Source organism: Tympanuchus pallidicinctus, unplaced genomic scaffold, assembly GCF_026119805.1.
Source record: "Tympanuchus pallidicinctus isolate F22 unplaced genomic scaffold, pur_lepc_1.0 scaffold15, whole genome shotgun sequence".
NCBI lineage: Eukaryota > Metazoa > Chordata > Aves > Galliformes > Phasianidae > Tympanuchus > Tympanuchus pallidicinctus.
This window is the reverse complement of record NW_026294669.1, coordinates 21,240,798-21,254,026: the sequence shown is the minus strand read 5'-3', so window position 1 is coordinate 21,254,026 and position 13,229 is coordinate 21,240,798. Positions and strand designations below refer to the sequence as shown.

General features: G+C 36.8%; 1 long non-coding RNA gene across 2 annotated transcripts in view; it reads left to right on the top strand.

The window, feature by feature from the left end:
• Positions 1 to 13,229, top strand: part of LOC128077190 (uncharacterized) — a 382,865-nt gene that overhangs the window by 123,393 nt on the left and 246,243 nt on the right. For both annotated transcript variants that reach the window (XR_008204871.1, XR_008204874.1), the window contains exon 3: positions 1,448 to 1,500. This is a non-coding gene — a long non-coding RNA (uncharacterized LOC128077190). The remainder of the gene's footprint in view (positions 1 to 1,447; positions 1,501 to 13,229) is intronic.

Genomic DNA, 13,229 nt, shown 5'->3' with positions numbered 1-13,229 from the left:
AAATATACTTCCAAAACCAGTGACTTCTAGCCAGAAGAGCACCAGGTATCTTCCACCCAGTGTTTGCTAAAGGAATCCTACTAGTAACTTTTGTTACTGTTACTGCAATCATTTAGCAACTTGAGTATAAACTCTTGGGTAATGGTTGAGCAACCTTCCATGCTCTTTGATTGCTCCAATAGCTGATCAGACTTTCCAAGCACACATGTACATTCAAACTATGCTACCAGCAATAAGGAAAGCCTATATTTTCCCCCTTGGAGTTACTGCTGAGGTATGGTGTGATGGAGTGTTGCTGAGGAGTAGCAATTGCTTTTAAACAGGAGGTTGGATGATTAGGTATGAACTTAGTAACAAGTTTAGAGAAGTTATGAGAGAAAGCATATCTAGCAGAATAGTTTGCTGAGAGGCATTCCTCCAGGGAGAATAATGTTATCAGATAGATGTGAGATGTGTGAGGGTAATAGGGCACAGAGAAGGAAATATGTTATCAGAGCTGCTGACTGGAAGTCAGAGCTACTAGGGAGCTGAGTAGTAGAACTCGATAACTACCAGATGTCCCATAAAGTAATGTATATTTCATGGAGATTGCTAAAATATGGAGCCACTGTTTTGATAAACAATGGATACACTGGAACTGAAGAGAAAAACACAGTAGTAAAGGGGGACCTTTTTTCTGAAACGATAGTTCTTAATGTGTGACCTGTGCTGCAGTATAATTCTTTCTCTGATAGGTGGGCCAGAACACTGAGCTTTGTTTCTGCTGCTTCATCATCACCATTTGGCTCTAAATAATGATGAAATAAATGTGAGAATGCTACAGCACAGGGATAAATGCCATTACACACTGCTAACAAAAGGAGCAGGGCTGGACAATCAGAGGTTATGGCTCAGCATTTTCTGGATAGCTATCCCATGCAGATTTGTTTCTTGAATTTCTGCAGTACAGCAGGATTTGTTTGTGAGACATAAAGCTTAGCATTCAACGGATATTGGTTCTTCTGTTCAAAGGAAATTCTCTGAAAGTGAATTATAAAAGTTATAGTGCTGCTTCACTTACATAAACAACTACCCAAGACATCTTGAAGTGAAGAATGATGCTTTGGCTTCCTGTAGTAGGAAATAAGCTAGATGGAAAGGAGGCTGCATCTCCACTGACCAGTGCAGTATGTGAGCAGATGATACAAAACGTGTTGCATCCACAGGTTACTTCTGCATAAGCAATTTCTGCCCACCATACAATAGTGTAGCAAATACTCCAATATTCTTGGGTTACTAGACTTGTCTATGTGTGAAAATTTATCTGTCTGCTTTGTAGTATGTGTACTTTGTTGTATGACATCAAACCAAACAAAATTCACCTTGGGTTGGGAAGATGACACTTAGCTCTGAGACATATTTTAAATGCAAGCCATATTCTTTAATTTTTTATTTTTTAACTTTTCAGGATTTCAGCATTGTTAAAACCTGAGGTACTGGGACATATACATGCAGCCCAGGGTAAGCAGCTCCTTTTTTTCTTTTTTTAATTTTGGACCAGTTTTGAATACATCTTGCACACCATAAGCAGAGACATTACAAAAATTAACACTTATTTTTATAAGCACTGTTAACAATTCAAGTGACAGCTGAACACTGATCACAGCAGAAATGTAAGGAAGTTTAAAGCACTTGCTATGCATATTTGGAATGAGATTGTTACATATTTTTCCCCTTTCTTCTGAACATCATTTGCACTGTAATGCTGTGACCCAGACTATTACCTACTAACAGGGGTGGTAGCTAAATGGCCAGTTGCAAAATTTGGGATGATAATGTGCCATATTGAAAGACAGCATACTGTACAGTTTACCATGACAGTGAAGAGGTAAGCAGAGGTTGTTACGGAGATTCTCTGTGAAGAGCTAATGCCATGCTTCTCTAAGTAACCATGTCTGTAGGAATGTGTTTTGGGAAGAGCTGGACAGAACGTTTTCTCTCAATAACTTATTTTTGAAAAATATGCTTCCTATTAAAAAAAAAAATATTTTGTAATGTTGTTAGAGCTGGGTTATTTTTCCCCCGTAAGAATCAATTAGGACAATCTGATGTCTTTTAGAAACATGCTATTTATTAAACTATGGCTTCCCACTCTTTTTCAGCACATTATGAGGCAAAAAATTTTCAATAAAAAAACTTTAAAATACTGCAGGGTTTTATGGAATAAAGATTTGTTTTGACTCTCAGGAACTAAAGAACCTTTAGATTCAAATATCCGTGGTGAATGTTATTGATGTAGAACATATATATTGATTTTTAAAATTTGCTTACTGTATTTTCAACAAGCTTCAGCACAAAGAGAATTGCTTGGAAAATGAACGTTCACAGATATCTGTGTAGGCTTCTGTGAGCCTGGTCAAAGATCATTTAGTACCTGCAGATGCCTAGGAAGGCAGAGCTTCATTGGTAAACGAAGCCCCTGGTTCTTACATGCTGGCCTCTGGTTCAGAAGGGAAAAATTATGATACACTAGTCAACTACAAGCTAGCTCAACAGGCTTTGTCAAGTGGAAAAATGATTCTTTCTTATGCCTTGTATCAATTTTTCTTTTGTACCAAGTAATAACATTATAAAAGCATTAATCTTCCTGTCCAATATACCCAAAACTTTGGCTATATAATCTACTGCAACAGGGTGCTTTTGATCTTTTTTTATTTAATATTTTTCAATGTGTTCACATCCTGCATTTTCATGTGGTGTTGACAGCTCAAAATACTTGGTGCTTTTCTGAAATTCTGAGATCTCTAGATTCTGCAGCTGCTTCTGTATTTATTATATCTATGCATTTAGATATACGGATGCGTTTAGATATATGTTTTTTTGCTGTAGAGCAAATACTAGAAGTACAAACATTGCGAGGTTAAAAAATCAGCACATTTACCGCAGTAGTTTAAAGTTTTGGGGTTTTCTGGCCAAGAATTTCTGAATCCTTTGCTTAAAACAACTCACTTTTAGTATGTATACAGAATTCAGATACATTTAATTGCTACTCCAAAACCAAATTTCATGTTTATAAAATTTGATAAAGGGACAGTTTTTTTAAACATTCCAATATTGTAATGCAGTTCTAACAGGGCCAAACATCAATTACAGGATTAAAACTCTACTAAGTTGCAGAAATTCCATTTATAACACTTGGAAAATGTATGTTATACAAGAACCCATGACGTAGTGCTTTTGTGAGTTCATCAGGTAATTTTGAAACAGTGACTCTCCACGTTAGTGACTATGATGTGTGACAGTCTTCAAGACAAGAGGTCTGATCCTTTAAAACATTTTTCCTGATTATATTGCAATGTATCAGAAAGAGCAGTTAACATTTCACACTTCTCCCCATTCCTTTGCTTGTATAATCTATTCTAGAAAGTATTAAGCTGCATTGGGCTGTAACTCAGAAGACTTCAGCTCCATCTGAGTGTCTCCCAGTCTTTTTGACTGGTACAAGTCACCCTCCTATGCCCAGTTTCTTACCTGTAAATTGATTATGGCAACTATTTGCTCCAGTTGCTTAAGTAGCCATGAACTTTGGGAATATAGGCTGCGTGTATACGGTAGCCAGTACAATGGTAGATGCCTTTAAAATCTCCCATATCCAGAACTATATGACATTAATGTAAAGAAATTGTAAAAACAGTGGATACTTTTCCGTCTGCTGTAAACATTCTCACAAGAACTGTGTGGAGAACAGAAGGGGAAAATAAAGACACATTGTTGAGTTCCACTAGGAAAGCTTGAAAAAACAGTTTGAACGTATGATAACCTATTTCCCTGTCATCAAAGGCAGTGCCTGATTTTGAGGAAAAGTAGTAATAAATGCCACAAAATATTTTAAAGGGAGCACTATATGAATCTACTGTGGTGTGGGATACTGTTTGTTTCTGGACTAGGAACCGGAGTCTGAAACTTGGCAGGAATAACATGGTCTATGACTAGCTTCGTGCACGTCTTGGCTTCCTACTCTAAAGGAAATCATTTGATAAAGCTGAGCGGATCTGTTTTACTTTGTATGATATTTGATGAACAAAAACATCTCTAATGTTTGGCTAACCTTTCAAAAACTTTATTGTGCTTTCACTGTTTAGGGAAATTTTTAAGTTAGCATTAGCGTGAAAAACTACAGATGTTAGTTCTTTCTCTTTTGTCTAAGATCAGATTTATCTAGCTAACCAACATTAAAAATGTGTAAATTTCTGGCAAACACAATGAATCTTGAATATATTAAGGAAACAAACAGATGAACCATCTGGAAACAAGACATAGATCTGAAATAACTATGCCAGTGGCACAATCCAAACATAACCCCTGGCATAATTTACACAGAGCAACCATATCAAGAGCCAGAAACTATTAGAAGGCTGAGTTTAATAATGAGTGCACATTACCATTCCGCTTGCTGGGTAAATATTGACAAAAGAGTGGCACGTGCTGTAGAATTGTATCTATGTCCTCCATTCCCCTCTAGGGAAGTGTCTGTATTCTGAATTTTCTCTTTTTTTTTTTTCTTTTTATCTTTCCCATCTCTTTCACATCTCAAATTATTTTATTAGGTGTAGCCCTGCAACTGCAGGAATTGCTTTGTTGACTTTGATTTTATTTTTTATAACTGATACATTATACACATTATAATTCATAATTGATTATGCACACAAATGCTTAATATTATGTAAAATATGACAGTTTGATAAGTAGAGAAAATTTGCACATCTCCATTAAGCAGACCTTAATTTTACCGATTGTTAAAGATTCACACCCAATTTGTCAGCATTCTCTTTTAGCTATCACTTGAAGAGATTTCAGGTCAAACAAGATGGTCACATAATCCCCATGCAAACTAAACTGCTTGTGATTAAAAGTGCTAGGTTTTACTGTTACGTGAGCAAGTAATGATTTTCAGCTGGCTGCATTCTCCCATGGCAGTGAATGGTTTTGGTAGCTCTCACTTTCATTGGCAGTGATCACGGGGCAACACAAATTAGATCCTGTATTCTTTACGTCTCTATGTTGCTAGCAAAGGAGAGACACCTCAACAAACAAAACATGTTGAAAAGTGTTTGCAGGGTGTTTTGAATGGTGAATATATTGCAAAGCTGGATAGGATCTAGGTTGCATTATATCTTAAAAAGTGACTGATTTAAGCCTATACCTAATGTATTTTGTGGGTTAGCATTAATTTGACTTGCTGAGTGGGTGGAATTTATGTATGTAATGCATTGCACTAGGCAAATAAAAACATCCTCCTTCAGTAATAAAGGCGAAGGCAGGCTCCATACTGGCAAGACAAGTATTATCTTCAAAGACTAACTTAATATCCATCTGACTCCTGTGGCACAGTGATGCAACACACTGCAAATGACCACTGCCAGGAAATACAGTTCTGGCATTTGACTTCAAGCCGATTTTTGTTGTTTTTATTTTTAATCTCTGCTCAGCATTTGTCCCATCTACTTCAACGTCATCCCATTTTTCCCCTTTCCCTCCCCTTTTCTATTACTCTCAAGATCTTTTTTTTTCTATTTGCTCAGGTATTTCAAATTATCTTGGTTCAAAAGGTTTTATCACCTTTCCTTTCACTTTTGTTCTTGTCTTGCTTCCATAACATGCAACAACAGTAAATATACTTAATTAAAATACTTTCACTAGCACTTACTAGGATGTCAGACAAATATAATCACAGCAAGTATAGGCCTTGCTCTGGAAAGCTTCCTACGTTAATTAGATTTCCAGAACAAACTTTAGAAATGGACATGGAGAAAAGGAAGAGAATTTCCACACTGCTAATAGATTTGGAAATAGAACCTATTTGTGTGTTTCAACTTATCGTGATACTTACTTATTCTACTGATACTTCCTTTGCTTCTCTTTCCATAAGAAAATTGGCTTTGTTTTGCCTTGGAGGAAAAGATGCCATGTTTATTGTAAAAACTCTTCTACACAAACAAGGGCCTGACTTACTGAAATGAAGCTCCATTCTCTCAGAATTGAGCCTATACCAAAGACCTAGTTGGGACTGTACCCAAATTATAAATTGCATTTGTTACTGATATAGCATATTTTGTAGCCTGATCATGCCTCTTCAGAGTGAGTTTAAGACTGTTTGGTAATCAGAATAAAATGAAGTCAGTTTCAGTCTGTGCAAATGGGTTGGATGATGATTTAAACAGGTAGATGAGATTTCCCTTCGTTTGTGTGGAAGCTCTATGTGTGTATCTAAAGATAAAACGTGTATCGAGTATTCTTTGTTTTAATTTCCCCTCCTTTTTTTTTTTCACTTTCAGGATTATCTTTTTAGGAGCTGGAAAGTGTTTACTCTTTCCAAAATCTATGAAATAATGATCTGTGAGTGTGCCTTTGCCTGTGAGGTCAGCCAAAGGATTTTTGCCATTTCTGGAATAGATTCCTAAAAGCTCTGAGTATTCCAGATCCAATCAAATTCAAGAGAACTTATATGTTACAAGTATAAGCCAGAGCTCTGTGAATCCAAACAATGTATTCCCTCACTAATAATGGAAAAATCTGGGGTTTTGGCAGCTGAAATCTGTTTGCCTGAAGTTCTGACCCTGAACACTATAAACCTAAACAATCACGTCTATTCAAGTGAGCTAAACAAACGTACAGAGGCAAATGAAGTTCCACAAATGCTTAAGATCTTCCTGGCTAACTTTTTGAAAGATATGCTCCAGTTCAGCCACAAATTACTTGGCTAGACACTGAAATTGCTGGGTGAAATTCTATGGTCTGTATTTTACAGCATTTCAGACTAGATGATCACAGTAGTCACTTCTGACCTTGAATTATAGTTAGCAATGCCAGAGTGAGGAATATAGGAATATGAGGGTTTTTTTTAGCATATTAAAACCTGTTAAGTTTTTAATTTTAACGAATGCCCCATTTGAAATAAACAAGTTGTCTGGAAATGCTAAAAAACTACTGACAGTACTTAATCAATTGCCCAATTCAGTGATAAGGAAGGAAAAAAATGCAACAAACTGCTTAATGGGGAGGTTTTTCTCACTTCCTTTTCTGACTTGGTGTTTTCTCAAAGTCTTCATACGGCCAAACCTTTATGGACTCCTTATATTATAGAACCTGTAGTATTTACTTTTTTGGGGCTTGTTGTAAAAAATGTTACAAAATAGTATGTTTGAAATTAAACACAGGGAATATCCCTATAGTTTTCCACCTTTAATTTATTACTTTTTGTAGTTATAGAAGGAGAAACTGAGTTCTCTTTTCCATTAAACCAATTCTCTAATGTTATTCCAAAGGAGAAGTTTTATATCACTTTTGTGAAGAGAACTTGGATAAGAGAGCTTATCCTGGACTGCTTGCTTGATAGGCTTCCACATAATTCTCCCCTTTTCCAGAGGTGCAATAGCAAAACTTGCTTTTTAATTTATATTTTTGATGCACTGGCATTTTGAAGTACATTTAAGTATCTAGTACATCAGTTTTTTTGTTCCCCTATATTGTAATAAGCATTTCATTGCAAGGGAATTTGCCACTTTTAAGCTTTCAGCACAAATTCAACATACAATTGTATAAGGAGTCCAACACGGACAACTAGGCATCTAAGGCCTCAGGTGAGTCAGTTGGGGCTGTTCAGCCTGGAGAAGGCTGCAGAGAAACCTGAAAGTGTCCTTTCAATGTCTAATGGGGGGCTATAAGAAGTGGACAGAGTCTGTGGCAGAGTCTGTTGTAATAATCCATTTAGATTGGATGTAAGAAAGAAGCTTTTACAATAAAGGAGGTGAGGCACTGGCTCAGGTTGCCCAGAGGGGTGGTAGATGTTCCATCCTTGGATACACTCAAGGTCAGGCTGGATGGGGCTCTGAGCAACCTAATCTAGCTGTAGGTGTCCCTGTTCATTGCAGGGGTTTGTACTAGATGACTTTTAAAAGTCCCTTCCAACTCAAATGATTCTATGATATTTCTTAATAGTTGTGTGCATAAACTCGATTACACTCTGCTCATTAGCTTCTTCTAAACTGAATTTTAGTAATGTATTTCTAGGGTAACTTCTGATTCTTTTGGTGAGGGAGGACTTAATGGTTTTGAGGGTGTTGCCTTTCTGTTAATTCAAGCAAAACTATAAAGAATGTTATTTACATCTTTGTTTATTTCTCAGGCTTTTGACCGCTTTTTCTCTAAGCTGCAGATCAGAAATGGGAAGAATAGAAACGGTGTCGCTTAGGCTGGGAGGCCATATTCCATCCCTGTTACACTAGTTTGAAATATCTTCTTTCCTGTAAAACAGTAGAGAATTGGCTGATCTGCTTACTTGTCTGTTCAGGTGGAAAGTGTACTTTTGCTGAAATGTGAATTTGTAGGGTTTCCTTCTTTCTAATACGAATTCAGAATTCATTTTCAGTGCATAACCATTTGTTTCTAGTTAGTGAACAAGGCTGAATGCCAAGAATATAAAACTACAGTACATGTTATATTTAAGTGGTATCATTTTGTGCACCCAGGGTAGTTTCTGGTGCTGGTGTCAGTGGGTATTTTGTAATGTCATCTCACAGTGAAATTCAAAAACATTGAAAAGGAATCTGTCAGCATTTCTGACAGCTTGTATCTTCCATTTGGATCATTGACTTACTTAAAATCTTGTGAACTGCATTTCTGCAACATGGAAAATTTACTATTTTTTCACATTTTACAATTTGTATCAAGTAGTTTTGGCTGATTGTACAGTGAAATACAGAAAGATAAAAAGTATGAAGTATTCCATGTTTGCCTGCAGACTGCGGTGAAAAACGATAGACAGGGGACCCCATGGTCTCCATGTTGTTTCACCATAGCTCATCCCAATCAGGAATACAATGTCTTAGATTACAAGAGAGCTCTCTAAATCAAGACGCTGTAGTCAGGAACATAAACCATGTACTTATCAATCATATACACAGAGAACTGCTTTAAAAATCTGTCCCTGCATTCACAGAAGTCAGTTTCTTCCTTGATTGCTTCAAGTCCAACTCAAGATGCCAAAAGGACCGTGCTTCAGTGGAACAATGACCTAAACAGCCTGAATACACTGGCATTAAGCAGGAAGCATTCTGCTTCTACTTGAAGCGTTTTGTTTCCATCATGTATTCCACCAATGTATTTGATCACTGAAGAAGTTTTTAGCTGCCATAGTCTATCATAAAAAAAAAAAAAGATCCCAAACAGTAGGAGAGCTACCATTTTTAAAAATCAAACCCAAAGTTTTGGTTTGTATTGCTTTAGAAAACAGCAGAACAGCCATTGCACTCTGCTTTCTGCAGTATGATGATGAGCAAATAATTTCTGCGTTTTATTAACTGTTTTTTTAAAATGTTCTTAGACACTTTCGTACAACTCATATGGCTGCTTTCCACCAACTGGGAACTTGAATGACTTCAGCTGCATCAGAAAGTTCCCGTTATCCTAGAACAACTCAAGACTACAAAGGCAGTTGTGATTTCTTTTTTTCTTCTCTTTGATAAACAAAAATGGAAGATTCCCTAAAAGCTTTTAGATTACTAAAACAGGTCTTCTGCTGACAAGGTAGCTATATGTGTTCTGCTGTCTTTCAGCTTGCTTTTTCCAGTCCAGTATTTTCCTTTTCTGGACTGTATGTCAGCCAACCAGTGTCATCCAGGCCTCAGTCTTGGCTAGACATCGAAACAGACAGGAAGCAACATAGCCTGGATCTAATGAAAAAAAGATGGGGAAACTGCCATGAGTATCCTGATGACATCCCAGACTGATCTTTTTGGCCTCTTCTGGAGAGAAAAAGATATCAAATGAGACTAGAGAAAAACTGATCACCTTACTATCAACCTAGATGATCTGTTCATTTTCTCTTCACACCCCTTAGATTTTTTTCATTTAATTCTTACTGAGTTTGGAAGTTTTACCCTTTCTTTTTGGAAGTGAGAAAAAGAATTTTCTCAGCTCTTGGTGAATTTGTCTGTTTTACTGATCATTCCGGATAGTTGGATCCTGTTTTCCCAATGATGAACTAGGAGATGAATGTAATTAACTGCATTATCTCTGAGTAGGAGTTATATAAATCTACTCAGGAATAGAAGACTCAATAAGGGGATAATTTCCTCCTTTGATATACCTGACTCCTATTGATTTGAATGAAAATGTATGTGCATCTGAGGTAAAATTTACATGGAGAATCTCTGGTTTGATCTACTAAATTAGATGAAAGATCAGGAGACAAACTTTGCTTCTCACAAAGATCTCATTTTGCAAATAGTTTGAAGTACCTCAAGTTTTTCAAAAAGATACTGCTCATCCTGCAAATAAATAATTTATCCAATAAATAATAACTGATTTATCTAATATACAATTAGATAAGTCAAATGAAGAAAATTCTTAATTATTCTTTTATTTGCCCATATCAAGGATAAAAGGAAATTATTTGTGGTCTACTGTATGTGATGGCTTTACAGTTATAATTAGTCTATTCAGTTTGCAGCCCTTGCAAAAATACAACACACAAAACTCGTGCTTCATCTGCTTTCAGCAAGGAAGGTAGGGTAAATTCTCCTAGATCTTCCTTAAAATAAGAGTGCCCTGGTGCAGGGTTTGTGTTAAAAAGCTTTATAGCAGCCCTTGATGCCATTCCAGAACATCCACCCTTTACAGAGCCCTGTTTCACTGCTGACAGAAGTGGGTGAGGAGTCCATCATGCAGCTGTGCCTCAGCTGCTGCTCTCCTTATTGCTCATTGCAAGGAATTGCCCCGTTCTGTTTGTTCTTTCTCTGCTGGCTACTCTCTCCTATAGGAATCACCTTATCTGCTGGACCAATGAGACCATTAATGGAAACTCTCTAGTATGCCATCAGAGCCCCACTTCTTGATCAATAGTTATTTACTTCTGAGAGGTCAGAGCTTGGCTAATATAGCTGAATAATTTTATTGATAGATAACATAACAATGAAAAATAAACTTTGGAATAGAAGATGAATGAATTCAGCACTTTCTTCAGGGATGAATATTATTACTTGAAAATTTTAATAGCTGGTGGAATGCTGAAAGGGCAGACAACAAAAGCATTGAATAATTGTCCTAGGACTATAATCAGACTTCCATTATTGACCTCTGCTAATATTCTACTGTAACTGTCTGCTAAATTGGTTCCTTGGGGCTTGAAATATACAGTGATGTTATGAGTTCCTATTGTAAATTGCCACACAGAAAAGTAGCAAGTCTCTGAAATAGTGCTGGCCCTCGTCTGATCAATACTCAATTCTAAGCAGTGCAAGAGGCAACTGTTGCCATAGAAACATTGATGTCACCGAGGTTGAACAGTGGCTCTTACAACAAATCATTTCCTTTGAGCAGTTGTAATTGACTATATGTACAGTTTGCTGTCACCTGAGACTATTTACATCAAGCCAGTAACAGAGCTGCATTAGTTATTCTGGGAGTAAGAGGGTTAGCTCTTCTTTTTGTGACCTTACAAATACCTACGAGGATATTGCCATAGCAACTGGCAATATAACAGGATGAACATTAAGGTAGCTACATAATGCAGTGGCATTCTTTTGGAGCATCAGAGGTAGTTCTAATAAAATCAACTTTATCTAGCTGCTGCATAATATAAACATGACATTAAATGTTTCTCTGTCACAAGTTTTGTCTTCCAGAACTGTTACCTTTGGCATAGGTAAAAGCAGGAATCTTCAAAACTTGCCACAGAACTTGAAAGCTACCTGTTTTGTAGTGAGATGTTACCAAAAATTCTTTTCAGGAGAGTGAATTTAGGATGGAGAGCCTTTTTTTGCTTTCAGATGTAGCGTTGATCTGCAGGCAGCACTGGTTTCAGGATTTGTCTCAATTGGTAAGGCACATTTTTTAATTTAGCAGGGGATTATTTATACATATTTTTTAAAAATAAAGCAATTCAAGTGGTTAAATGCATTATGATATCATGTCCTTTCCTGTATGGAGGTTTAGAGTAGGCGCTGCATTAATTCCCGCATCGCGTCTGCCTTTGTTCTGTGAATGATCCTGCAGGAGCCGATGGAACATCCCTGTGCCCTGCAGTGCCTGGTAGTTCCACACAAGGCTGAGATCAGGTTGTAAAGCACCCACTGTTTCCAGCAGCACCCGAGCTGTTCAAAGGAAAACCACAGTAACACCTAGCCCTCTAGAGCTCTTTAAATGCAAATTGCTAGCCTTGCCATGAAAATATGTAGTATTGTACTTTTTAAAAGAGTGGTGTCTGATGTGATACCATAATTACCCAAACCTGTTGTGTTCTGTGGAGGTAACATAAATTCAGTGACCTGTCTCTCAGTCGACTATGGACTAACATTCTCTGATCTGTCAATAATAAAAATGTGGGTGTACAAGCTACTGATTTTCATACTTAAATAACTAGCATCCGTATGCATATATTTGCAACTACATACACTGTCTTCGTGTTTTATATGGTAAAACATAAGATTAATATGATTGCTTATTCTAATGATACGATATTTCTGTAGGCTTAAAAGCCTCATGTAAGTAGGGAAGAAATGATTGAAATATGCAGGTTTTTAAAATACAGTGCCAGTGAAATCTCACAGCATCTCACAGCTCTCTCTTCTTTCACAAAAGGTTATGTGCATGTGTTTATGATCCTGTTTATGATAATATGTGGTTGACGTATGGAAATTCATAGCCACAGGAGATTGAGTTCTTCAAGACCTTTCTAAAAGAACAACGGCAACAGAGTTGTTTTTAAAAGTAATGTTAGTATGGCTAGGACATACTAGAAAAAGGTTATTTTCATATTCTTGGCATACCTGTCTGATAGGAAGGAAGAAACTCCCTTTATTCTATCTTGGAAACTTTTCAGGGCTTCTTGTATCTTTTTCTGAAATGTCTATTACTACTTACTGCTACAGACAAAGTCCAGGGGAATTACTGCACCTGTACAGCAGCTTGTATACAAGAATGGTTTGAAAAGTTACTGGACTGTGAGTGTTGCCTGTGTCTTCAGGTGATATTTTCTGCTATTTAAAGATATGCTTTGTGGGAATGTATTTTTGAAATGCAACATAAAATCACAGCTGTATAATATACAGTGTGTAACAGTAACTGAAAACAAAGTATGGGCTGACATTTTGATTTAGGTACAATAAAATTAATTTACAGTGAAGAACTGAGAAAGCCACATTCTTTTCTTTCAGTTTCAAACACAGGCTTCCTTCCTCCCTCCCCTTCCT